At 45.2% G+C, this 25,911-nt stretch overlaps 1 long non-coding RNA gene across 1 annotated transcript in view; it reads right to left on the minus strand.

Annotated features, from left to right (window-relative positions):
• The window catches only part of LOC135570749 (uncharacterized), a 52,524-nt gene extending 30,277 nt beyond the window's left edge, over positions 1-22,247 (minus strand). Inside the window, exons 1-2 of the long non-coding RNA XR_010463593.1 lie at positions 21,135-22,247; positions 17,912-18,008 (exon numbers count right to left, since the gene is read on the minus strand). This is a non-coding gene — a long non-coding RNA (uncharacterized LOC135570749). The remainder of the gene's footprint in view (positions 1-17,911; positions 18,009-21,134) is intronic.
• Between the last annotated feature and the right edge of the window lie 3,664 nt (positions 22,248-25,911).

Here is a 25,911-nt window from a genome sequence, read left to right on the forward strand (position 1 = left end):
ACCAAATAGTGAACCTGTCACCACGTCACCAAAGAGTGAACCTGTCACCACGTGACCAAAGAGTGAACCACGTCAAATCCTGTCACCACATGACCAAAGAGTGAACCTGTCACCACGTGACCAAAGAGTGAACCTGTCACCACATGACCAAAGAGTGAACCTGTCATCACGTCACCAAAGAGTGAACCTGTCACCACGTGACCAAAGAGTGAACCTGTCACCACATGACCAAAGAGTGAACCTGTCACCACTTGACCAAAGAGTGAACCTGTCATCACGTGACCAAAGAGTGAACCTGTCACCACTTGACCAAAGAGTGAACCTGTCACCACGTGACCAAAGAGTGAACCTGTCACCACTTGACCAAAGAGTGAACCTGTCACCACTTGACCAAAGAGTGAACCTGTCATCACGTGACCAAAGAGTGAACCTGTCACCACTTGACCAAAGAGTGAACCTGTCACCACGTGACCAAAGAGTGAACCTGTCACCACGTCACCAAAGAGTGAACCTGTCACCAACCAAAGAGTGAACCTGTCACCACGTGACCAAAGAGTGAACCTGTCACCACGTGACCAAAGAGTGAACCTGTCACCACGTGACCAAAGAGTGAACCTGTCACCACGTGACCAAAGAGTGAACCTGTCACCACTTGACCAAAGAGTGAACCTGTCACCACATGACCAAAGAGTGAACCTGTCACCACATGACCAAAGAGTGAACCTGTCACCACGTGACCAAAGAGTGAACCTGTCACCACATGACCAAAGAGTGAACCTGTCATCACGTCACCAAAGAGTGAACCTGTCATCACGTCACCAAAGAGTGAACCTGTCACCACATGACCAAAGAGTGAACCTGTCACCACGTGACCAAAGAGTGAACCTGTCACCACGTGACCAAAGAGTGAACCTGTCACCACTTGACCAAAGAGTGAACCTGTCATCACGTGACCAAAGAGTGTACCTGTCATCACGTGACCAAAGAGTGAACCTGTCATCACGTGACCAAAGAGTGAACCTGTCACCACGTGACCAAAGAGAGTGAAAAGAGTGAACTGTCACCACGTGACCAAAGAGTGAACCTGTCACCACTTGACCAAAGAGTGAACCTGTCACCACGTGACCAAAGAGTGAACCTGTCACCACGTGACCAAAGAGTGAACCTGTCACCAAAGAGTGAACCTGACCAAAGAGTGAACCTGTCACCACTTGACCAAAGAGTGAACCTGTCACCACATGACCAAAGAGTGAACCTGTCATCACGTGACCAAAGAGTGAACCTGTCACCACGTGACCAAAGAGTGAACCTGTCACCACCAAAGTGAACCTGTCATCACAAAAGAGTGAACCTGTCACCACGTGACCAAAGAGTGAACCTGTCACCACGTGACCAAAGAGTGAACCTGTCATCACGTCACCAAAGAGTGAACCTGTCACCACTTGACCAAAGAGTGAACCTGTCACCACGTGACCAAAGAGTGAACCTGTCACCACTTGACCAAAGAGTGAACCTGTCACCACGTGACCAAAGAGTGAACCTGTCACCACATGACCAAAGAGTGAACCTGTCATCACGTGACCAAAGAGTGAACCTGTCACCACTTGACCAAAGAGTGAACCTGTCATCACATGACCAAAGAGTGAACCTGTCACCACTTGACCAAAGAGTGAACCTGTCACCACGTGACCAAAGAGTGAACCTGTCACCACTTGACCAAAGAGTGAACCTGTCATCACGTGACCAAAGAGTGAACCTGTCACCACGTGACCAAAGAGTGAACCTGTCACCACGTGACCAAAGAGTGAACCTGTCACCACTTGACCAAAGAGTGAACCTGTCACCACGTGACCAAAGAGTGAACCTGTCATCACGTGACCAAAGAGTGAACCTGTCACCACTTGACCAAAGAGTGAACCTGTCACCACGTGACCAAAAGAGTGAACCTGTCACCACGTGACCAAAGAGTGAACCTGTCACCACGTGACCAAAGAGTGTACCTGTCACCACGTGACCAAAGAGTGAACCTGTCACCACGTGACCAAAGAGTGAACCTGTCACCACGTGACCAAAGAGTGAACCTGTCACCACGTGACCAAAGAGTGAACCTGTCATCACGTGACCAAAGAGTGAACCTGTCACCACTTTACCAAAGAGTGAACCTGTCACCACATGACCAAAGAGTGAACCTGTCACCACTTGACCAAAGAGTGAACCTGTCATCACGTGACCAAAGAGTGAACCTGTCACCACTTGACCAAAGAGTGAACCTGTCACCACGTGACCAAAGAGTGAACCTGTCATCACGTCACCAAATAGTGAACCTGTCACCACTTGACCAAAGAGTGAACCTGTCATCACGTGACCAAAGAGTGAACCTGTCACCACTTGACCAAAGAGTGAACCTGTCACCACGTGACCAAAAAGAGTGAACCTGTCACCACGTGAACCAACGTGACCAAAGAGTGAACCTGTCACCACGTGACCAAAGAGTGAACCTGTCACCACGTGACCAAAGAGTGAACCTGTCACCACGTGACCAAAGAGTGAACCTGTCACCACAAACCAAAGAGTGAACCTGTCACCACGTGACCAAAGAGTGAACCTGTCACCACGTGACCAAAGAGTGAACCTGTCACCACGTGACCAAAGAGTGAACCTGTCACCACGTGACCAAAGAGTGAACCTGTCACCACGTGACCAAAGAGTGAACCTGTCACCACGTGACCAAAGAGTGAACCTGTCACCACATGACCAAAGAGTGAACCTGTCATCACGTGACCAAAGAGTGAACCTGTCACCACTTGACCAAAGAGTGAACCTGTCACCACGTGACCAAAGAGTGAACCTGTGAACCTGTCACCACGTGACCAAAGAGTGAACCTGTCACCACGTGACCAAAGAGTGAACCTGTCACCACGTGACCAAAGAGTGAACCTGTCACCACGTGACCAAAGAGTGAACCTGTCACCACTTGACCAAAGAGTGAACCTGTCACCACGTGACCAAAGAGTGAACCTGTCACCACGTGACCAAAGAGTGAACCAAAGAGTGAACCTGTCACCACGTCACCAAAGAGTGAACCTGTCACCACGTGACCAAAGAGTGAACCTGTCACCACGTGACCAAAGAGTGAACCTGTCACCACGTGACCAAAGAGTGAACCTGTCACCACGTGACCAAAGAGTGAACCTGTCATCACGACCAAAGAGTGAACCTGTCATCACGTGACCAAAGAGTGAACCTGTCACCACTTGACCAAAGAGTGAACCTGTCACCACCAAAGAGTGACCAAAGAGTGAACCTGTCACCACTTGACCAAAGAGTGAACCTGTCACCACGTGACCAAAGAGTGAACCTGTCATCACGTCACCAAAGAGTGAACCTGTCACCACGTGACCAAAGAGTGAACCTGAGTGAACCTGTCACCACGTGACCAAAGAGTGAACCTGTCACCACCTGTGTCAAAGAGTGAACCTGTCACCACTTGACCAAAGAGTGAACCTGTCACCACGTGACCAAAGAGTGAACCTGTCACCACATGACCAAAGAGTGAACCTGTCACCACCACTGACCAAAGAGTGAACCTGTCACCACGTGACCAACCTGTCATCACGACCAAAGAGTGAACCTGTCACCACATGACCAAAGAGTGAACCTGTCACCACGTGACCAAAGAGTGAACCTGTCATCACGTGACCAAAGAGTGAACCTGTCACCACTTGACCAAAGAGTGAACCTGTCACCACTTGACCAAAGAGTGAACCTGTCATACACCAAAGAGTCAGTGAACCTGTCATTTGACCAAAGAGTGAACCTGTCATCACGTGACCAAAGAGTGAACCTGTCACCACGTGACCAAAGAACACACGTGACCAAAGAGTAACCTTCAAAGAGTGAACCTGTCCACTTGACCAAAGAGTGAACCTGTCCCCCAAAGAGTGAACCTGTCACCACTGACCAAAGGTGGCCAAAGAGTGAACCTGTCACCACTGACCAAAGAGTCCTGTCAGACCAAAGAGTGAACTATCAGAGTGAACCTGATGACCAAAGAGTGAACCTGTCACCACTTGACCAAGAGTGAACCTGTCAAGACGGAGACCAAAGAGTGAACCTGTCACCACATGACCAAAGAGTGAACCTTGCAAAGAGTGAACCTGTTCCATGATTGAACCTGTCACCACGTGACCAAAGAGTGAACCTCACCACCCAAAGAGTGAACCTGTCATACGTGACCAAAGAAACCTTCACCACATGACCAAAGAGTGAACCTGGCAACACCAAAGAGTGAACCTGTCAGTGACCAAAGAGTGTTAACATCAAATAGTGAACCTGTCACCACGTGACTTAGTGAACCTGTCACCACTGACCAAAGAGTCATGACCAAAGAGTGAACCTGGCCTGGAACCTGTCAGCGCCAAAGGTTAACTTCCAAAGAGTGACCTGTCATCTCCAAAGAGTGAACCTGTCATGGAGTGAACCTGTCAACTGACCAAAGAGTGAACCTGTCATCACGTGCCAAAGAGTGAACAGACCTGTGTCCACTTGACCAAAGAGTGAACCTGTCATCACGTACAAAGAGTGAACCTGTCTCAAAAGAGTGAACCTGTCAACACCACTTGACCAAAGAGTGAACCTGTCATCACGTGACCAAAGAGTGAACCTGTCACCACTTGACCAAAGAGTGAACCTGTCATCACGCTCACCACTGGCCTTCCAAAGAGTGAACCTGTCACCACTCCAAAGAGTGAACCAAAGTGAACACCACATGACCAAAGAGCCTGTGACCAAAAGAGTGAACCTGTCACCACTTGACCAAAGAGTGAACCTGTCACCACCAAAGACACCAAAGAGTGAACCTGTCACCACGTGACCAAAGAGTGAACCTGTCACCACTGGACCAAAGAGTGAACCTGTCACCACCACGTGACCAAAGGTGAACCTGTCACACGAACCTGTCACCACTGACCAAAGAGTGAACCTGTCACCACTGACCAAAAGTGAACCTTTTTTTTGAACCTGTCACCACGTGACCAAAGAGTGAACCTTTTTTTGAACCTGTCATCACGTACCTTCACCATTTAAAAGAGTGAACCTTAGACCAAAGAGTGAACCAGTCAAGTGAACACTGTGAACCTAAAAGAACCTGTCACCATTCCTGTCATTGACCAAAGATTTGTCACCACTGGCCAAAGAGTGAACAGTCACCATGTCAAGAGTGAACCTGTCACCACTGACCAAAGAGTGAACCTGTCACCACTTGACCAAAGAGTGAACCTGTCACCACGAACAAAGAGTGAACCTGTTCACGTGACCTGTCACCACTCCAAAGAGTGAACCTGTCACCACGTGACCAAAGATGAACCTTGTCACCACATGACCAAAGAGTGTCACCAAAGAGTGAACCTGTCATCACGTCCGGTGAACCTGTCACCACCAAAGAGTGAACCTGACCAAAGAGTGAACCTGTCATCACGTGACCAAAGAGTGAACCTGTCACTCCAAAGAGTGAACCCTGTCACCACATGACCAAAGAGTGAACCTGTCACACGACCAAAGAGTGAACCTGTCCAAAAGAGTGAACCTGTCACCACTTGACCAAAGAGTGAACCTGTCACCACTTGACCAAAGAGTGAACCTGTCACCACATGACCAAAGAGTGAACCTGTCATCACGTCACCAAAGAGTGAACCTGTCACCACTTGACCAAAGAGTGAACCTGTCACCACTTGACCAAAGAGTGAACCTGTCACCACTTGACCAAAGAGTGAACCTGTCACCACATGACCAAAGAGTGAACCTGTCACCACGTGACCAAAGAGTGAACCTGTCACCACTTGACCAAAGAGTGAACCTGTCACCACTTGACCAAAGAGTGAACCTGTCACCACATGACCAAAGAGTGAACCTGTCATCACGTCACCAAAGAGTGAACCTGTCACCACGTGACCAAAGAGCGTCAACAAGAAAGACAAAGAAAGAAGTACATTTATTGATTCAGTTGAACCATCCACTCTCATGGGCTATGGACGGAGGGTTGTGTGTGTGTCTTTGTGTGTGTGTGTTGTGGGGGGCACTTTGTAGCTGCAATGTCTGGATTGGTCTCCTTGTTGATTGACCCGTGTAAAAGAAAATGACGGAGTGTATTGATCCAGCCCAAGCATCTCCCGGGAAACAGATATCTGTTGCCTTCCTCAACAGAGGAACTGACGTGACGGGTTCAGGTTGCTGGGGGTGGTAGCATTGGGGTGCACGTACCATACACCTTCCATATATTATACAGTAGTTAGCTTGAAAGTGGCTTGTTGTGAAGGGTGAAAATAACAGTCATCAACCACATCAATCCATGGATTGTAGTAGTCATCATAACTGTATCTTCTAAGTGTGCCTTAGTTTTCTGTGTAGTTCTGTTTGGGCCATCCACTCAAGAAGAAAAAGAAGAAAACAACAAAGAGTGTTCTAGTTTGTATTTATGATGGATCCCCATTGGCTGCTGCCAAGGTAGCAACTACTCTTCCTGGAGTCCAGCAAAATTAAGGCAGTTATACATTTTGAAAACATTACAATACATTCACAACAGATTTCACAACATATTAATTAAGTGCGTGCCTTCGGTCCCCTACTCTACTAACACATACCCACAACACAAAATCCATGTGTACGTGTGTGTAGTGCGTATGTTATCGGGTACTTGGCAAGGTTCAGAACCCCCAAACCCATTTCTTGAACCAGTTACTGGTTTAACTCTAAACTCTAAAATACCATCCATTCATAGCACACAGGGGACTGTTGACACATAAACATATGACTATCAGCTACGTACCCCACTAACGTCCACTCACAACACACTAACAGGACAGTGACATTAGAAGAAGCCAGCGATTTTATCGCTACCACCTGTGATATCCCAATTACAGCTGTTATCATACCTTTTCTGTCTATTTACAATATTATTTTCGTGCATCATTGTCTTGAAATAGTGCAGCATGTCTGGTGGGTTGACACTTGTTTAGGCCTCTGTGCTGCTTTCTTCTGATGTTGTTGTCACAAAGACATCACCTCATTATTTCACTCCTCAAGCAGTCTTTCTCTCTCTTTCTCTTACTCTTTCTCTTATTCTTTCTCTCACACACAGAGAACGCTGTGTCTATTGTTGAGACAGCAGCTTTATGTGGGATAAATAACGCTCTGTATTTCTGCTAGGTGGTACTTTGGACACCAGTACGATTTGGATGCAGCTTTCTACTACTGTATTTCTGTATCTGCTAGGTACTCTGTACTTTGGACACCAGTACAATTTGGATGCAGCTCTCCACTACTTGTGAATGTTTCTGTATCTGCTAGGTACTCGGTACTTTGGACACCAGTACGATTTGGATGCAGCTCTCTACTACTGTATTTCTGTATCTGCTAGGTACTCGGTACTTTGGACACCAGTACGATTTGGATGCAGCTCTCTACTACTGTATTTCTGTATCTGCTAGGTCCTCGGTACTTTAGACACCAGTAGGATTTGGATGCAGCTCTCTACTACTGTATTTCTGTATCTGCTAGGTACTCCGTACTTTGGACACCAGTACGATTTGGATGCAGCTCTCTACTACTGTATTTCTGTATCTGCTAGGTACTCCGTACTTTGGACACCAGTACGATTTGGATGCAGCTCTCTACTACCTGTGGATGTACAGATGTAGGATCTTCATTTGAGCCAGTTTGCTCTAGCAGAAAAATAATCCTGCAGTAAGAGAACGTGAATTATTATGTGGCTTATAATTAATGGACATTTTTGTAGGGGTTGATACATTGTTCGTAATTCTTTGAAATTTGACTATTACTGTGTTCTTATTAGGTCATCATTGTAAATATGAATTTGTTCCTAACTGACTTGCCTAGTTAAATAAAGGTTAAATAAAAAATAATAAATTAGCTGGCAATGCTTTTTGAAATGTCAGACACGCAGCGTATTTGGCTGATGTTGCTATCAGCCTACTGCATGCTATGTAGCATGCTAACAGCATGCATGCTATGTAGCATGCTAACAGCATGCATGCTATGTAGCATGCTAACAGCCATTCAAATAGACAGCTATTGGGCCTCCCGAGTGGCGCAATGCTCTAAGACGATGCATCGCAGAGCTAGCTTTGCCACTAGAGAACCTGGTTCGAGTCCAGGCTCTGTCACAGCTGACCGCGACCGGGAGACCCATGGGGCGGTGCCCAATCGGCTCAGCCGCCAGGGATGCTCATATCATGCACTAGCGACTCCTGTGTCGTGCTGAGTGCATACCATGTGTATGGTGTTTCTTCTGACACATTGGTGCTTCTGGGTTAAGTGGGCTGGGTTGTGTTTTGGAGACTCTTGACCTTCGCTTCTTCCGTGTCTGTACAGGAGTTACAGCGTGTCTGTACAGGAGTTACAGCGATGAGACAAGACTGTAACTACCAATTGGATACCACGGAATTGGGTAAAAAAATCTAAGAAAAAAATTGATAGCTAGCATCTATTTCTGTTTGAAGTTGGAATAACTTTTGTGTAATAATATTGACTGGTGACAATGATATGAAAATAAATTCATCATGACATTCAGAAGGGAGTTCAAATCTGATAACAACACAAATGTTTGAAATACATATGCTGCTATTGCTTGAATTCAGCCTACGGATTTACATTTACATTGCCATTTCAGTCATTTAGCAGACGCTCTTATCCACAGCATTTTCATACTTTTTCATACTGGTGGCTCATAGAAAGCATTAAAAGCTTTCAACTTACTATTCCACACACCAGTCTTTTCAATCATAACTGGAATGGAGATTAGGGAGGGAATGGAGCAATCTACAGTATATTCACCTTAGACTTTATGTCATTTATTACGAGTGAATAGATGATTCCTTTAGTCGAAACAAATTGAGAGAACTGAGAAGCAAAGCAAGGAAGTTTACAATTATCTCTGTAGCATTGCATAGTAAATAACATGAACACAGAATGAGAGAGTGTGTGTGTGTGTGTGTGTGTGTGTGATGAAGAGAAGGAGGTGGGAGTGTGTGTGTGTGTGTGTGTGTGTGTGTGTGTGTGTGTGTGTGTGTGTGTGTGTGTGTGTGTTTAAGAGCTTGAGGGACAAAATATTGAGTGTGTGCTTTTGTCCCCTTCTCTCGCTAGATGCTGCTAGCTTGCCCCTTTTACACTGTTCACTGAGCTGCCTGCGTTTGAACATAGATGTATGACTACTAGATTCTACTCCTCAGGCAAACGCTGTAGGATAACAAGGGTATCGGCAGGCATTGAAACATAATTAATTTCCTTATAATGTTCTTCATCCCTGCAATTTTAAAACAAAACGGTAGGTATTTTTATACAGTAGGCAGGGACCAATTACCAACTACATAATTATCATGTTGTACCTACAGAAATTTTACATGAGAAATAAATCCTTGCGCAATGTAGTAACTCTAGATCTATGCTCTCTTGACAACCAATCCGTGTGGCAGGAGGAAGAAAAGCTCTGGAGAGTGCACCGGTGGATCTATTTATATCAGATAGACTATAAACTGTCAATATAGCACACCCCTAATGGTCTGGAGAGTAGCAGTGAGTGTGAGGAGAAAAAGGAGGAGGTGAGAACGGCTAGATGGGTTTTTCTCTCCCTACTCTTTCTCTCCACCTTTTGGTGTGAATAGGGAGGGAGCCAGACAGGTAAAGTGCATGTTGGGTGCCGGTGGCCAGTTAATGACAGCATACACACACACACACACACACACACACACACACACACACACACACACACACACACACACACACACACACACACGCGCGCGCACACACGCACACGCGCACACGCGCACACGCGCACACGTGCACACGCACAAATGCACACACAAACACACACATTGTAAGTACTACACAGAGTGCACAGATAGTTTCCACAGGCACTCAGTACATGTGATACATACCATGCATATTGTTAGGTCCCATACCTACATCTTACCTTATCATGACCAAAAACAACCATGTTTTTGTTCTCATAGGAGACTTATTAAAAAAATTATATATAGCTTCAAATCATGGTTAAAAAAAGTTGTTGCTTTCATTGAGCACTACAGATATATCACAGTAGTCCATTTCTTATCTCATTATAATTAACACACAATATTTAGTTTTAGCCTGACAAACTCTTACCATTTAAACCTTTGCTCATGGACTTGGGAAGATTTGCCCCTTTCTGTCTAATTAAGGAATTTTATGACTATATTTCGGTCCATTTAGGAGACCCTTTTATGTCTCAAGAGCACCCCCAAAGGTTTTGTGTAGTATCTCTAATGCCTTTTTGAAATTTAAGAGAACTATCCCTTTAACCCTGGAACTTCCGTTTTTAGGTTTGATTGAATACGACTAAGGATCATCTCTCTGTGTTAGGACATCAGCTATGGCCAATGGAGAGAGAGAGGAGAGAGGAGAGAGATAAATATTGAGGGAGAGAGAGGGAAATATTGAGGGAGAGAGAGAGGAGAGCGAGAGGAGAGAGAAATATTGAGCAAGAGAAGAGACAGAGAACGAAGCTGAGAGGATAGAAAGAGCGAGTGTGTTCAGCAAAACAGACAGAATAAAAAAAAGATTTAAAAAATAGGTTTTGTCCATCCTCTGCATTGATCTGGTGCTCAGGGTAAATCTCGGCACCATCTGGCCCGTGGTTGGGCTTAGTCAAGGCAGGTCCTCCCTCCCTCCCTCCCTCCCTCCCTCCCTCCCTCCCTCCCTCCCTCCCTCCCTCCCTCCCTCCCTCCCTCCCTCCCCTCTCTTTCTTTGCTTTCAATGCAACGCTGCATGATCTACACGTGCCAGCCACATGTCACACACACACAAACACACGAACACACACACACACACATACACACACACATACCTTCGTGGGACCAAGTGGGCCAGTGGATTTTGTTCATATGTGACGTAACCCTCTTAGAAAGGCAGCCTCACATCACTCCAGTACTGCTCTGTCTATTCCCATCTGTAACCATGGTTCCATCCACAGTAAAGTCATATTGTATTAAAAAAAATCACGACAGCTGTGATGGAAACAGGAAGTTTTGGAACAATTTATAAACCCTGACAGATCATTTGTGTCATTTCTGTGTCGGTAAAATTATATGCAAACATTTATATAATGATATAATAACCATGATATGGAAGTAGATTTGGAGTCACGCGATGATATGGTGTGTGGTCCTTCCACAACGACTCTGGAAACCATTCGGGATACGGATGAAATAAGTTATGATGAACTTCACAGGGAGGTGAAAGTGCAAGGTGATGAACTTGATGCTTCTTTCCAATAAATATTGAGGGTCTTATTCTGGTGACATGATCGATGCTTGGCTTCTCACTCTTATCCATAATAATCTCATCATGTAGACTAGCATACCCAGTACCCGCACAGCCTACCCGCACAGCCTAACCGCACAGCCTACCCGCACAGCCTACCCGCACAGGCTAACCGCACAGCCTACCCGCACAGCCTACCCGCACAGCCTACCCGCACAGCCTAACCGCACAGCCTAACCGCACAGCCTACCCGCACAGCCTAACCGCACAGCCTACCCGCACAGCCTACCCGCACAGCCTAACCGCACAGCCTACCCGCACAGCCTAACCGCACAGCCTACCCGCACAGCCTACCCGCACAGCCTAACCGCACAGCCTACCCGCACAGCCTAACCGCACAGCCTAACCGCACAGCCTACCCGCACAGCCTACCCGCACAGCCTAACCGCACAGCCTACCCGCACAGCCTACCCGCACAGCCTAACCGCACAGCCTAACCGCACAGCCTAAGTACTGTATATGCATGCTTTTGGCAAATCTATCTGTTCAGTTGAAAATGAAATGGGAAAACGACATTGTGTCCTACATCATCACGCACTGATTTGTATGCGCAGCATGACAGTTTGGTAGAAATGCACCACTGGTGTGAAAATTAGCACATTTTCTTCATGCAGATTTTAGAATATTCGCATGGAAATCTGTCGTCAATTGGATGGAAACCTAGCTACCAACGCTTACCGCACCGGCATCTGAAATGTCTCGACAAAACCCCATAGAACAAGATAGAACCACACGGAACGAGGTTTAGAGGCCACATTATGAAACAAGAAGCAATTGTCAGGTGTTCATGTGTCCACAACATAACAATGCAAAGGTCAGAGGTAAGAGGTTCCCCCTTGTGAACCTGCAGTGACCCCAGTTCAGTCCACAACATTTTCACCAATATCCAATAGCTAGTGCCATATCATATAAAAGTGACATTTCGGATTTCATCATCTTGAAGAGTTACACAGTAAACACCCATTTATATCTAACAACCATTTAAATGGTTCTATATGAGTAATATAATCTCACATGACCAGGTATATGAATTCATATGAATGTAGAGTGTCTTTGGAAAGTATTCAGACATTTTTACTTTTTCCACATTTTACAGCCTTATTATAAAATGGATTAAAAAATATATTTCTAAAAATTCACTGCAATCTACACACAATACCCCATAATGACAAAGTGAAAACAGGTTTTCAGAAATCTATTAAACATTTTAAAAAAAACAGAAATACCTTATTTACATAAGTATTCAGACCCTTTGCTATGAGACTCAAAATTGAGCTCAGGTGCATCCTGTTTTCATTGATCATCTTTGAGATGTTTCAACAACGTGATTGGAGTCCACCTGTGGTAAATTCAATGGATTGGACATGATTTGGAAAGGCACACACATGCCTATATAATGTCCCACAGTTGGCAGTGCATGTCAGTGCAAAAACCAATCCATGAGGTTGAAGGAATTGTGTGTAGGCACAGATCTGGGGAAGGGTACCAACAAATTTCTGCAGCGTTGAAGATCCACAAGAACACAGTGGCCTCTGTCATTCTGAAATGGAAGAAGTTTGGAACCACCAAAACTCTTCCTAGAGGTGACCGCCCGGCCAAACTGTGCAATCGGGGGAGAAGGGCCTTGGTCAGGGAGGTGAACAAGAAACCAATGGTCGCTCTGACAGAGCTCTGGAGTTCCTCTGTGGAGATGGGAGAATCTTCCAGAAGCACAACCATCTTCGCAGTAATCCACCAATCAGACATTTCTGGTAGAGTGGCCAGACGGAAGCCACTCCTCAGTAAAAGACACATGACAGCCCATTTGGAGATTGCCAAAGGCACCTAAAGGACTCTCAGACCATGAGAAACAAGATTCTCTGGTCTGATGAAACCAAGATTGAACTCTTTGGCTTGAATGCCAAGCATCACATCTGGAGGAAACCTGGCACCATCCCTACGGTGAAGCATGGTGGTGGCAGCACCATACTTTGGGGATGTTTTTCAGTAGCAGGGACTGGGAGACTAGTCAGGATCGAGGCAAAGATGAACGGAGCAAAGTAAAGAGAAATCCTTGATGAAAACCTGCTCCAGAGCCTCAGGACCTCAGACTGGGTGAAGGTTCACCTTCCAACAAGGACAATGACCCTAAGCACACAGCCAAGACAATGCAGGAGTGACTTTGGGACAAGTCTCTGAATGTCCTTGAGTGGCACAGCCTGAGCCCGGACTTGAAACCGATCGAACATCTCTGGAGAGACCTGAAATAGCTGTGCAGCAACGCTCCCCATCTAACTTGACAGAGCTTGAGAGGATCTGCAGAGAAGAATGGGACAAACTCCCCAAATACAGGTGTGCCAAGCTTGTAGCGTCATACCAAAAAAGACTCGTCATACCCAAAAGGACTTGATGCTGTAATCGCTGCCAAAGGTGCATCAACAAAGCCCTGAGTAAAGGGTTTGAATAATAATGTAAATGTGATATTTCAGTTTTTAATTTGAATAAATTAGCAAACATTTCTAAAAACCTGATTTTGCTTCGTTATTAAGGGATATTGTGTTTAGATTCATGAGGAAAGAAAACAATTGAATCAATTTTAGAATAAGGCTGTAACGTTTCCGAAGGCACTATATACAAGGATAGTGGCGAATTATGAGTAAACCAGACACTGTAGTAATCAGTGGACAAATGTTGTTAACAACCATGCAGCCATGTTCTTAAAAACAAAAAGTCCATTGTTATTCAGTGCATATTCCAGATAGGGCCTGCATCCCAAATGACACTCTATTCCTTTTCCTTAGATCACTACTTGGACTGAGCTCGGTGAAATATTTCTTGATTTCTCAATAAAAATATGTATTTTTTAAATAATTTTTTTCACCTTTATTTAACAAGGTAGGCTAGTTGAGAACAAGTTCTCATTTACAACTGCGACCTGGCCAAGATAAAGCAAAGCAGTGTGAACAGACAACAACACAGAGTTACACATGGAGTAAGCAATTAACAAGTCAATAACACAGTAGAAAGAAAATTCATTTTTTTCTTTCTTTCTGTCTGTCTGTCTTTCTATTTTCTTTCATAAACTCTGAAAAAGATCTAAGTAATTTTTAAAATTTCTTTCTTCCTTCCTTTCTTTCATTCCTTTTTTAATTTTATAAACCCTGGAAAGAAATACAACAGCGAACGGGACAGTATGATGTCATAAGAGCGTCTGCTAAATGACTTAAATGTTAAATGTACATGTAATGGGGAGCATGGAGGGGATTGCGTGTGTGTGGGGGGTCAAGACTTGAATTTCTACGTGGAAATTAGAAGCCTTTTTAAACCTCAAATAGACTATGTTTTACATTTAAAACTCAAATGAAGATCCTACATCTGTCTGTAGGCTACCAGGACCCAGAGGTTTGTATCACAATTTTTCTGTAGATTAGGTGTCTGTTTCACAGAGCAGAATCAATATTTTCTGGTTTTCCTGGTTGGTTATAATGTCTGTTCTGTGTACAATACACTGTGACATATGCCCTCTATGTTAACCTGATACTCATGAGATTTCCAGCCAGAGACTGGGAAGTTGAGCAGAAGGCAAAGAGACGGAGTCACAATGAGGAAGTGGATTAAAAGTGTACGTGACTAAGGCCCATACCATGTGACTGTTGCAAAATCCTGTACGAGGCATTGTGCGTGTGTGTGTGTCACCCACTGTGGTGGCATTCTTGAGGGATTGTTGCACTCTTGCGGGAACTGTTTACTCATTGGTTTACTTTTGAGCAGTTTTGACACTGGGATGCTGGCCCATGTTGACTCCAATTCTTCCCACAGTTGTGTCAAGTTGGCTTAATGTCCTTTGGGTAGTGGACCATTCTTGATACACATGGGAAACTGTTGAGTGTGAAAAACCCAGCAGCGTTGCAGTTCTTGACACATTCAAGCCAGTACGCCTGGCACATGCTTCTCTATCATTCCGCGGTCAAAGGCACTTAAATCATTTGTCTTGACCATTCACTCTCTGAATGGCACACACACAATCCATGTCTCCTATGTCTCAAGGCTTAAAAAGCCTCCTTTAACCTGTCTCTTCTCCTTCATCTACACTGATTGAAATGGATTTAATGAGTGACATCAATAATGGATCATAGCTTTCACCTGGATTCCCTTGGTCAGTCTATGTCATGGAAAGAGCAGGTGTTCCTAATGTTTTGTACAATCAGTGTATGTTTTTTTGTTTTTTTGTTGTTATATAAACTTTATTTAACTTTATTTAATGTTGTCGTAGGAGATGTGAAAGTTGGTAGAATTTTATTCCAAATGATTCCTAACTGTAATGGCTGCCGAAGGTGCCATCACCAAGTATCAACTCTGGGATGTGAAGACATACATTTTTTTAATTTGAATTTATTTGCAAAGTGTTCTATAACCTCTGTTTCAGTTTGAAAATGTGGAGTAGGTTATGAAGATCGGTCGGGAAAACAATCCATAGTATTCACTTTTTATATGTAATTTTAAGGCAGCAATATGTGAAGACTATGCAAGGGGTATGTAGTCCTTCACTGGGCACTGTCAATTTGGGCACCATTGAATATGTCAGGGACACACACAAACGCACCAATACAAGGGCACAGCACTAGGGGTAGTCTATGATGTGATTTTGGCTGCACTCCTTTCACCCCATTTTCAACTGTTTCCGATCAAGGAAATAAATGAATATGTAAAAACATGTAGATTGCATGATATTGCACTCCTTTTGAAAATAAATTCAACATCTCCCTATAGGAACATAATAATAGTGGTTGATGTTATGAAGACGAGAGAACGAGAAAAACAAAGGGGTGAGAGTGATAGAGCGAGAGCGAGAGAGAGCGGGAGAAAAGCAGAAGAGTGGAGGGGGGAAATGTGGGTATATTGAAATTGTGCGCTAATAAAATTCGAGGTCATTTACATCCGAGATGGGATTGACTGGCAGGCGTTGCCATGGCGACATTCCCACGGGTCTCCAAGCGCTCCACACTTGCTGACAGCAGTGGAGAGAGGAAGTAAAAGAGAGTGAGAGAGAGATGGATAAAGAGAGAGATATAAGGAAGGAAATGAGGAGCTAGGGAGGGTGTAGGCTGGAAGGGAGACAGGAAGGACAGAGGAATGAAGGAAAGAGGGAAAGATGGAGAGAAACACACCAAGGGGAGGGAAAGTGTGTGAAGGGGAAATTGAGAGTGAGAGAAAGAAAGAGAGAGAGAAACGAAAGGAGAGGAAGAGACAGAGACACAAAAAGAGAAGCGCAGTGCACTGCAATGCCTTAAATGTTTTATCAGCGTGCATCACGGGGCTGGCTCTGTAGAAGTGACTTAATAATTACAGAGAGTTGAGGACTAGGAAGCAGCATGCAGACCGCGGGACTCACCATAGATATACACTGACTATACAAAACATTAAGAACACCTCTTTCCAGGACAGACTGACCAGATGAATCCAGGTGAAAGCTATGATCCCTTATTGATGTCACTTATTAAATCCACTTAAATCAGTGTATATGAAGGGGAAGAGACAGGTTAAAGAAGGATTTTCAAGCCTTGGGACCAATGTTCCCTCAACTATTTTGGGCACTGAGCAAATTTCAGGTCTGCTGAGCGCAAACTTAAATGTTGTGAAAATTCTGTGAAACTTCCAGCGTGTGTTTACTGTGAACACTGAGGCTGTACGCACTTTAAGCAGTCAAGTGGGCTCCTGTGGCTATTTGATAATAATGTAGTCCTAACAGAGTGTCCTACCATCAAAAACAATGAAGAAAATGCAACCCTTAACACTTTAACATGGAAATAGCTGTTAAATCATTCGGCCTACAGTTGCAGCCAATGTCTTCGGACAAGTAGGTGACTGAAAATGCTGTTGTGTTGTTTGATGCAAGAACCACTTTACAAAATAAAATGCATTATTATTCCCAAACCATTATTACTCAAAATCAGACAAATTATGCTACCCCCTACCTATTGGCTACTTAGCTTATGCAAGCCTGTCCCAAAATACAACACTTCCCCTTTAAGACAAAAAAGCTCTTTAACTGACTCACTTTTCAAGACATCTAGAAATGCAATGTTTATTGCTCTTGTAGGAAGCAATCACTCCCCCATTGCTGACTACAAATGATCTACAACTGGGCTAATGATTCACTAACTAGCAAAGGATATCAACAAATATGTATGCATGGCTACATGCAGCTCTCGCATTGATCTCAAAACTAGCGCATCTACTCATGACCACTCATGCTGTAAACACAGTCCAGTTCGAAGTGAATGTCACAGATCCATATTTGTAAATAGTCTATTTGCATATAGGCCTGCTGCAGCTCTGATTGGTCTGTGTACATTACGGGCTGAGTTGTGGGTGTCAATGCAATAGAATCCTACTCCGATGCATTCTGCCTACAATAAAATCTCTTGCATAGTTAGTTTTGCAGGCTAAGACTTACATAATTCGTTTCGTTTTGGTAAGTTGCATTAGAAGTGGCTAATATGGCATTGATTTGATTACAATTCCCACAGTAAAGGGAAACATTGATAGTGTTAACTACCTGGGAAAACTCTAGAAAGTTGAGTGAAGTTCTCGTGCTTCTCTGCTTGGGTTGATATTTCTTCTGCGTCGGGGGGGGGAGCCACGCGCCCATTCACCTGCGTAGCATAGAGGAAACTTTGTTTAAGACTATTGAGACATGGATTGTGTGCAAAGACAAAATATTGAAGTGCCTTTAAACAGTGTTTGGAAGTAGGTGACAGGCGCACCAGTTTGTGGAATGCTTTCAACACCTTGAAGAGTCTATGCCCTGACAAATTGAGGCTGTTATGAGGGCAAAAGGGTGCGTGCAACTCAATATTAGGAAGTTGTTCTTTATGTTTGGTATACTCAGTATACATTGTGTGTATGTGTGTGTGTGTGTGGTTAGGTTTACAATTAGGTTTAGGGTTACAATTAGGTTTAGGGTTACAATTAGGTTTAGGGTTACGATTAGGGTTAGGAGTCAGGGTTAGGGTTAGGTTTAGAGGTTTGGAGGATTGGGGTTAAGGTTAGGGTTAAGGTTAAGGTTAAGGTTTAGCGCTACCGCAGTCTGTCTGTCTCTCGTCAGCATCATCATCATCAGATTTATTTTTATTGAACAGTCTTATTTCCCCCCCAAAAATAGCCTTAAACACACAACCTTGAGAATATATTTTTTTCCTCCTTCCTTTTGTTAGGACAGAAATAGAAGTGGTTGTCCTTTTCAAGGTGTATTCTGCAAAATCGTCATACTCAAATAGCCCTATCTATGTACTTGTAAATTAATCAAATATACAGCATATCTTTAGAGGATAAATATATTGAGAAGTAGCTTTCCTCACAAGAGTTAAACCCTACACATACTTGCTAGTATAAAACAGTGTTTAATCAAGCAATTTCAATAAGAAACAGTGGTTTTAGTTTTCTATTACATCACATTTTAAAACGGTGTGCCCTAATGAACACGACTCAACTGACATAGGTAAACGAAAGTGTCCACCTCTGCCCTACAGAGCGGGTCTGTGTGTGTGTGTGTGTGTGTGTGTGTGTGTGGTGTGTGTGTGTGTGTGTGTGTGTGTGTGTGTGTGTGTGTGTATGTGTGTGTGTGTGTGTGTGTGTGTGTGTGTGTGTGTGTGTGTGTGTGTGTGTGTGTGTGTGTGTGTGTGTGTGTGTGTGTGTGTGTGTGTGTGTGTGTGTGTGTGTGTGTGTGTGTGTGTGTGTGTGTGTGTGTGTGTGTGTGTGTGTGTGTGTGTGTGTGTGTGTGTGTGTGTGTGTGTGTGTGTGTGTGTGTGTGTGTGGTGTGTGTGGTGTATGTGTGTGTGTGTGTGTGTGTGTGTGTGTGTGTGTGTGTGTGTGTGTGTGTGTGTGTGTGTGTGTGTGTGTGTGTGTGTGTGTGTGTGGTGTGTGTGTGTGTGTGTGTGTGTGTGTGTGTGTGTGTGTGTGTGTGTGTGTGTGTGTGTGTGTGTGTGTGTGTGTGTGTGTGTGTGTGTGTGTGTGTGTGTGTGTGTGTGTGTGTGTGTGTGTGTGTGTGTGTGTGTGTGTGTGTGTGTGTGTGTGTGTGTGTGTGTGTGTGTGTGTGTGTGTGTCTCTGAGCGGTATGGTGCTCCAGCAGCGGTGGTGTTAGAGGACAATGGGGGTGCCGTGATCCTTTAACGCCATCTGTCACTGGAGGGGGTGGCAGTACGCTCACAAAGCCCCCCAAAACAACCAACCAGAAGGTTTCTGCAGACACAACTGGGCCTGGGGAAGAGGAGGGGCTTAGTGAGGGTGTCTGGGTGAGTTGAGGTAGTAAGTGGTAGAGGGATTGAGTGTGTGTCAGTTGTTCAGCATCTTAATGTCATTCTGTTGTAGTTTTCCACTGTGTGTGTACACTTGTGTGTATCTTCTTCCACAGAAGGCAAAGTCATAATAAGACACAGTCATAATATCCCTCGCCCTCATACACACACACACACACACACACACACACACACACACACACACACACACACACACACACACACACACACACACACACACACACACACACACACACACACACACTCCCCAGTCTCCTCGTCTAGATCTGGAGTTAATGTATTGGTCAATGTCGTTAATTACTGTGGACAGTAGTTAATAAACGAGGGTAAGTGTGCGAGGGGGGGGGTGTAGACAGGGTTTAGAGGGAGAAGAGAAGAGGGGGGGGGTGAGGGGGAGAGTGGAGACGGGGTGTAGAGGGAGAAGAGGGTGGAGGAGAGAGTGACATGGGGTAGCTCACCGAGGTCCAGGGAGTTTAGCTGAGGGGACAGGAGTCAAGTCTCTGCAGGAGTCAAGTGTCTGCACAGAGCCAAAGGAACCCAAAGGACTCCCCCTGTCAGCAATACATTATGGCCCCATTCCAAACAGAACAACTGTCTCCCTTCCCTGTTTGCCCCTTTCAATGGAAATAAATGATGGCCCCATTCCAAACCGAATAATCCCCCTCAATTTCCTTGGCTCCTGTTACATCTCCCTCAGTATATCTCCCTCAGAGGTTTGAAGGGATTGGATAGGTGTGAGCATGGGAGCGGAAGCTACACTTAACCAGTTAGAAGAATTAAAGGTGTTGCTAATGACAATGTAATATTTTCAATGGAAATAAATGATGGCCCCATTCCAAACCGAATAATCCCCCTCAATTTCCTTGGCTCCTGTTACATCTCCCTCAGTATATCTCCCTCAGAGGTTTGAAGGGATTGGATAGGTGTGAGCATGGGAGCGGAAGCTACACTTAACCAGTTAGAAGAATTAAAGGTGTTGCTAATGACAATGTAATATTTTAGGTGGGGGGGTCAAATAAGGTAGAGGGAAAGGGGGGAAGAATTAAATAAGTCTGTCTGCCATGCCTGACCCAGGGCTGCAGCTATACCTTGATTGTGGATAAGATGAGTTGAATTAAATTCATGCAGTGCTTTAAAATTAGATTATTACTTACATCAACTTGAGCTATTAGAATGCTTTCAAAATGTCTGACAAAATAATGTCAATGAAATGGTTTGGGGGAAAATAGGACATGTGAATACATGCTGATTTATAGAGGAGTCTTATATCAATTCATGGTCCATGTTTCTTCTGGTCTATCTTGAGTGTGACCCCAGAACTGTCCCTCCCTCCCTCGGTCTCTCCGTCCCTCCCTCCTCTTCCTTCCTCCCTCTCTCTCTCCTTCTTTCCCTCCCTACCTCCCTCCCTCCCACCTTTCAGTCAGTTGTAGTCTTCCACTGCCTCTGTGTGTGTTTCCCTCCTACCTGCTCGTCTCCCTGTCTCCCCCTGCCTGACGCTCAGAGGATGGACACAGGCCACTGTATTCTGTTGCCTGGCGAGAGAAGGAGGGGAAGAGAGAGAGGGTGAGAGAGAAAGAGAGAATGAGTGAGTGAGAGAGAGAGGCAGGGGATAGAGAGAGAGAGAGAGAGAGAGAGAGAGAGAGAGAGAGAGAGAGAAGCAGGGGATAGAGAGAGAGGGGGGGATAAAGAGAGAGAGAAAGAGGGGATATGGGGATTCAGAACTAGATAGAGTGATAGAGGGATTGCGGGAGAAAGGGAATAGAGCAAGCGGGAAGTCAGAAAGGAATAAGGGAGGGAGTGAAGAAGAAAGAAAATAGACTGAGAGAAAGGGAGGAAGAAAGAGCAAATGTGCTAGAGAGACAACAAAAGAAGGGAGAGAGCCATAGGGAAGAGACCGAGAAAAGGAGAGTTAGAGTCACAGAAAGGAAAATAGAGACATAAAGAGTGGAGAGAGAGAGAGAGAGAGAGAGAGAGAGAGAGAGAGAGAGAGAGAGAGAGTGAGTGAGTGAGATAAATCGAATGTAAGGGAGATAGACAGAGCGCGAAGGGGAGGGATAGTGTAAGAACGCCAGAGAAACAGAAAGTAAGCAAGAGACAAAGAATGAGAGGGGAGAGATGTAAGGGAGACAAGAGATAAACTGAAAGAGACCAAATGTTAGTGAGAGAGACAGCAAGAGAGGGAGTACTAGTGAGTAAGAGACAGAGTAAAGGAGAGATAATGAGAAAGTAAGAGAAACCGAATGTTAGGGAGAGAGAGTGAAAGAGGGACATTTTGTGAGAGAGCGAGAGAAACAGAGAGTAAGAGCAAGACCGAGAAAGAGAAAGGGAAGGGAGAGATGGAGCGAGAGAGAGCAAGAGAGAGTAAGAGCAAGACAGAGAAAGAGAAAGGGAAGGGAGAGATGGAGTGAGAGAAACAGAGAGTAAGGGCAAGACAGAGAAAGAGAAGGGAGAGATGGAGTGAGAGAAACAGAGAGTAAGGGCAATACAGAGAAAGGGAAGGGAGAGATGGAGTGAGAGAGAGCAAGAGAGAGTAAGGGCAAGACAGAGAAAGAGAAAGGAGAGACGGAGTGAGAGAGAGCAAGAGAGAGTAAGGGCAAGACAGAGAAAGAGAAAGGAGAGATGGAGCGAGAGAGAGCAAGAGAGAGTAAGAGCAAGACAGAGAAAGAGAAAGGAGAGATGGAGCGAGAGAGAGCAAGAGAGAGTAAGAGCAAGACAGAGAAAGAGAAAGGAGAGATGGAGCGAGAGAAACAGAGAGTAAGGGCAAGACAGAGAAAGAGAAAGGAGAGAGAGAGTAAGAGAGAGTAAGAGCAAGACAGAGAAAGAGAAAGGAGAGATGGAGCAAGAGAGAGCAAGAGAGAGTAAGAGCAAGACAGAGAAAGAGAAAGGAGAGATGGAGCAAGAGAGAGCAAGAGAGAGTAAGAGCAAGACAGAGAAAGAGAAAGGAGAGATGGAGCGAGAGAGAGCAAGAGAGAGTAAGAGCAAGACAGAGAAAGAGAAAGGAGAGATGGAGCGAGAGAAACAGAGAGTAAGGGCAAGACAGAGAAAGAGAAAGGAGAGATGGAGCGAGAGAGAGCAAGAGAGAGTAAGAGCAAGACAGAGAAAGAGAAAGGAGAGATGGAGCAAGAGAGAGCAAGAGAGAGTAAGAGCAAGACAGAGAAAGAGAAAGGAGAGATGGAGCGAGAGAAACAGAGAGTAAGGGCAAGACAGAGAAAGAGAAAGGAGAGATGGAGTGAGAGAGAGCAAGAGAGAGTAAGAGCAAGACAGAGAAAGAGAAAGGAGAGATGGAGCAAGAGAGAGCAAGAGAGAGTAAGAGCAAGACAGAGAAAGAGAAAGGAGAGATGGAGCGAGAGAGAGCAAGAGAGAGTAAGAGCAAGACAGAGAAAGGGAAGGGAGAGATGGAGTGAGAGAGAGCAAGAGAGAGTAAGAGCAAGACAGAGAAAGAGAAGGGAGAGATGGAGTGAGAGAGAGCAAGAGAGAGTAAGGGCAAGACAGAGAAAGAGAAGGGAGAGATGGAGCGAGAGAGAGCGAGAGAGAGTAAGGGCAAGACAGAGAAAGAGAAGGGAGAGATGGAGCGAGACAGAGCAAGAGAGAGTAAGAGCAAGACAGAGAAAGAGAAGGGAGAGATGGAGTGAGAGAGAGCAAGAGAGAGTAAGAGCAAGACAGAGAAAGAGAAGGGAGAGATGGAGCGAGAGAGAGCGAGAGAGAGTAAGGGCAAGACAGAGAAAGGGAAGGGAGAGATGGAGCGAGAGAGAACAAGAGAGAGTAAGGGCAAGACAGAGAAAGGGAAGGGTGAGATGGAGCGAGAGAGAGCAAGAGAGAGTAAGGGCAAGACAGAGAAAGAGAAAGGAGAGATGGAGTGAGAGAAACAGAGAGTAAGGGCAAGACAGAGAAAGAGAAAGGAGAGGTGGAGCAAGAGAGAGCAAGAGAGAGTAAGAGCAAGACAGAGAAAGAGAAAGGAGAGATGGAGCGAGAGAGAGCAAGAGAGAGTAAGAGCAAGACAGAGAAAGAGAAAGGAGAGATGGAGCGAGAGAGAGCAAGAGAGAGTAAGAGCAAGACAGAGAAAGAGAAGGGAGAGATGGAGTGAGAGAGAGTAAGGGCAAGACAGAGAAAGAGAAGGGAGAGATGGAGCGAGAGAGAGTAAGAGAGAGTAAGAGCAAGACAGAGAAAGGGAAGGGAGAGATGGAGCGAGAGAGAGCAAGAGAGAGTAAGAGCAAGACAGAGAAAGAGAAAGGAGAGATGGAGCGAGAGAGAGCAAGAGAGAGTAAGAGCAAGACAGAGAAAGAGAAAGGAGAGATGGAGCGAGAGAGAGCAAGAGAGAGTAAGAGCAAGACAGAGAAAGAGAAGGGAGAGATGGAGTGAGAGAGAGCAAGAGAGAGTAAGAGCAAGACAGAGAAAGAGAAGGGAGAGATGGAGCGAGAGAGAGAGAGAGAGTAAGAGCAAGACAGAGAAAGAGAAAGGAGAGATGGAGCGAGAGAGAACAAGAGAGTGTAAGGACAAGACAGAGAAAGAGAAGGGAGAGATGGAGTGAGAGAGAGCAAGAGAGAGTAAGAGCAAGACAGAGAAAGAGAAAGGAGAGATGGAGCGAGAGAGAGAAACAGAGAGTAAGGGCAAGACAGAGAAAGGGAAAGGAGAGATGGAGTGAGAGAGAGCAAGAGAGAGTAAGAGCAAGACAGAGAAAGAGAAAGGGAAGGGAGAGATGGAGTGAGAGAAACAGAGAGTAAGGGCAAGACAGAGAAAGAGAAGGGAGAGATGGAGTGAGAGAAACAGAGAGTAAGGACAAGACAGAGAAAGAGAAGGGAGAGATGGAGTGAGAGAAACAGAGAGTAAGGGCAAGACAGAGAAAGAGAAGGGAGAGAGAGAGAGTAAGGGCAAGACAGAGAAAGAGAAGGGAGAGATGGAGCGAGAGAGAGCAAGAGAGAGTAAGAGCAAGACAGAGAAAGAGAAGGGAGAGATGGAGTGAGAGAGAGCAAGAGAGAGTAAGAGCAAGACAGAGAAAGAGAAGGGAGAGATGGAGCGAGAGAGAGCGAGAGAGAGTAAGGGCAAGACAGAGAAAGGGAAGGGAGAGATGGAGCGAGAGAGAACAAGAGAGAGTAAGGGCAAGACAGAGAAAGGAAGGGTGAGATGGAGCGAGAGAGAGCAAGAGAGAGTAAGGGCAAGACAGAGAAAGAGAAAGGAGAGATGGAGTGAGAGAAACAGAGAGTAAGGGCAAGACAGAGAAAGAGAAAGGAGAGGTGGAGCAAGAGAGAGCAAGAGAGAGTAAGAGCAAGACAGAGAAAGAGAAAGGAGAGATGGAGCGAGAGAGAGCAAGAGAGAGTAAGAGCAAGACAGAGAAAGAGAAAGGAGAGATGGAGCGAGAGAGAGCAAGAGAGAGTAAGAGCAAGACAGAGAAAGAGAAGGGAGAGATGGAGTGAGAGAGAGTAAGGGCAAGACAGAGAAAGAGAAGGGAGAGATGGAGCGAGAGAGAGTAAGAGAGAGTAAGAGCAAGACAGAGAAAGGGAAGGGAGAGATGGAGCGAGAGAGAGCAAGAGAGAGTAAGAGCAAGACAGAGAAAGAGAAAGGAGAGATGGAGCGAGAGAGAGCAAGAGAGAGTAAGAGCAAGACAGAGAAAGAGAAAGGAGAGATGGAGCGAGAGAGAGCAAGAGAGAGTAAGAGCAAGACAGAGAAAGAGAAGGGAGAGATGGAGTGAGAGAGAGCAAGAGAGAGTAAGAGCAAGACAGAGAAAGAGAAGGGAGAGATGGAGCGAGAGAGAGAGAGAGAGTAAGAGCAAGACAGAGAAAGAGAAAGGAGAGATGGAGCGAGAGAGAACAAGAGAGTGTAAGGACAAGACAGAGAAAGAGAAGGGAGAGATGGAGTGAGAGAGAGCAAGAGAGAGTAAGAGCAAGACAGAGAAAGAGAAAGGAGAGATGGAGCGAGAGAGAGAAATAGAGAGTAAGGGCAAGACAGAGAAAGGGAAAGGAGAGATGGAGTGAGAGAGAGCAAGAGAGAGTAAGAGCAAGACAGAGAAAGAGAAAGGGAAGGGAGAGATGGAGTGAGAGAAACAGAGAGTAAGGGCAAGACAGAGAAAGAGAAGGGAGAGATGGAGTGAGAGAAACAGAGAGTAAGGACAAGACAGAGAAAGAGAAGGGAGAGATGGAGTGAGAGAAACAGAGAGTAAGGGCAAGACAGAGAAAGAGAAGGGAGAGATGGAGCGAGAGAGAGCGAGAGAGAGTAAGGGCAAGACAGAGAAAGAGAAGGGAGAGAT

The sequence above is a fragment of the Oncorhynchus nerka genome, linkage group LG4, assembly GCF_034236695.1.
Source record: "Oncorhynchus nerka isolate Pitt River linkage group LG4, Oner_Uvic_2.0, whole genome shotgun sequence".
In the NCBI taxonomy this organism is placed as follows: domain Eukaryota; kingdom Metazoa; phylum Chordata; class Actinopteri; order Salmoniformes; family Salmonidae; genus Oncorhynchus; species Oncorhynchus nerka.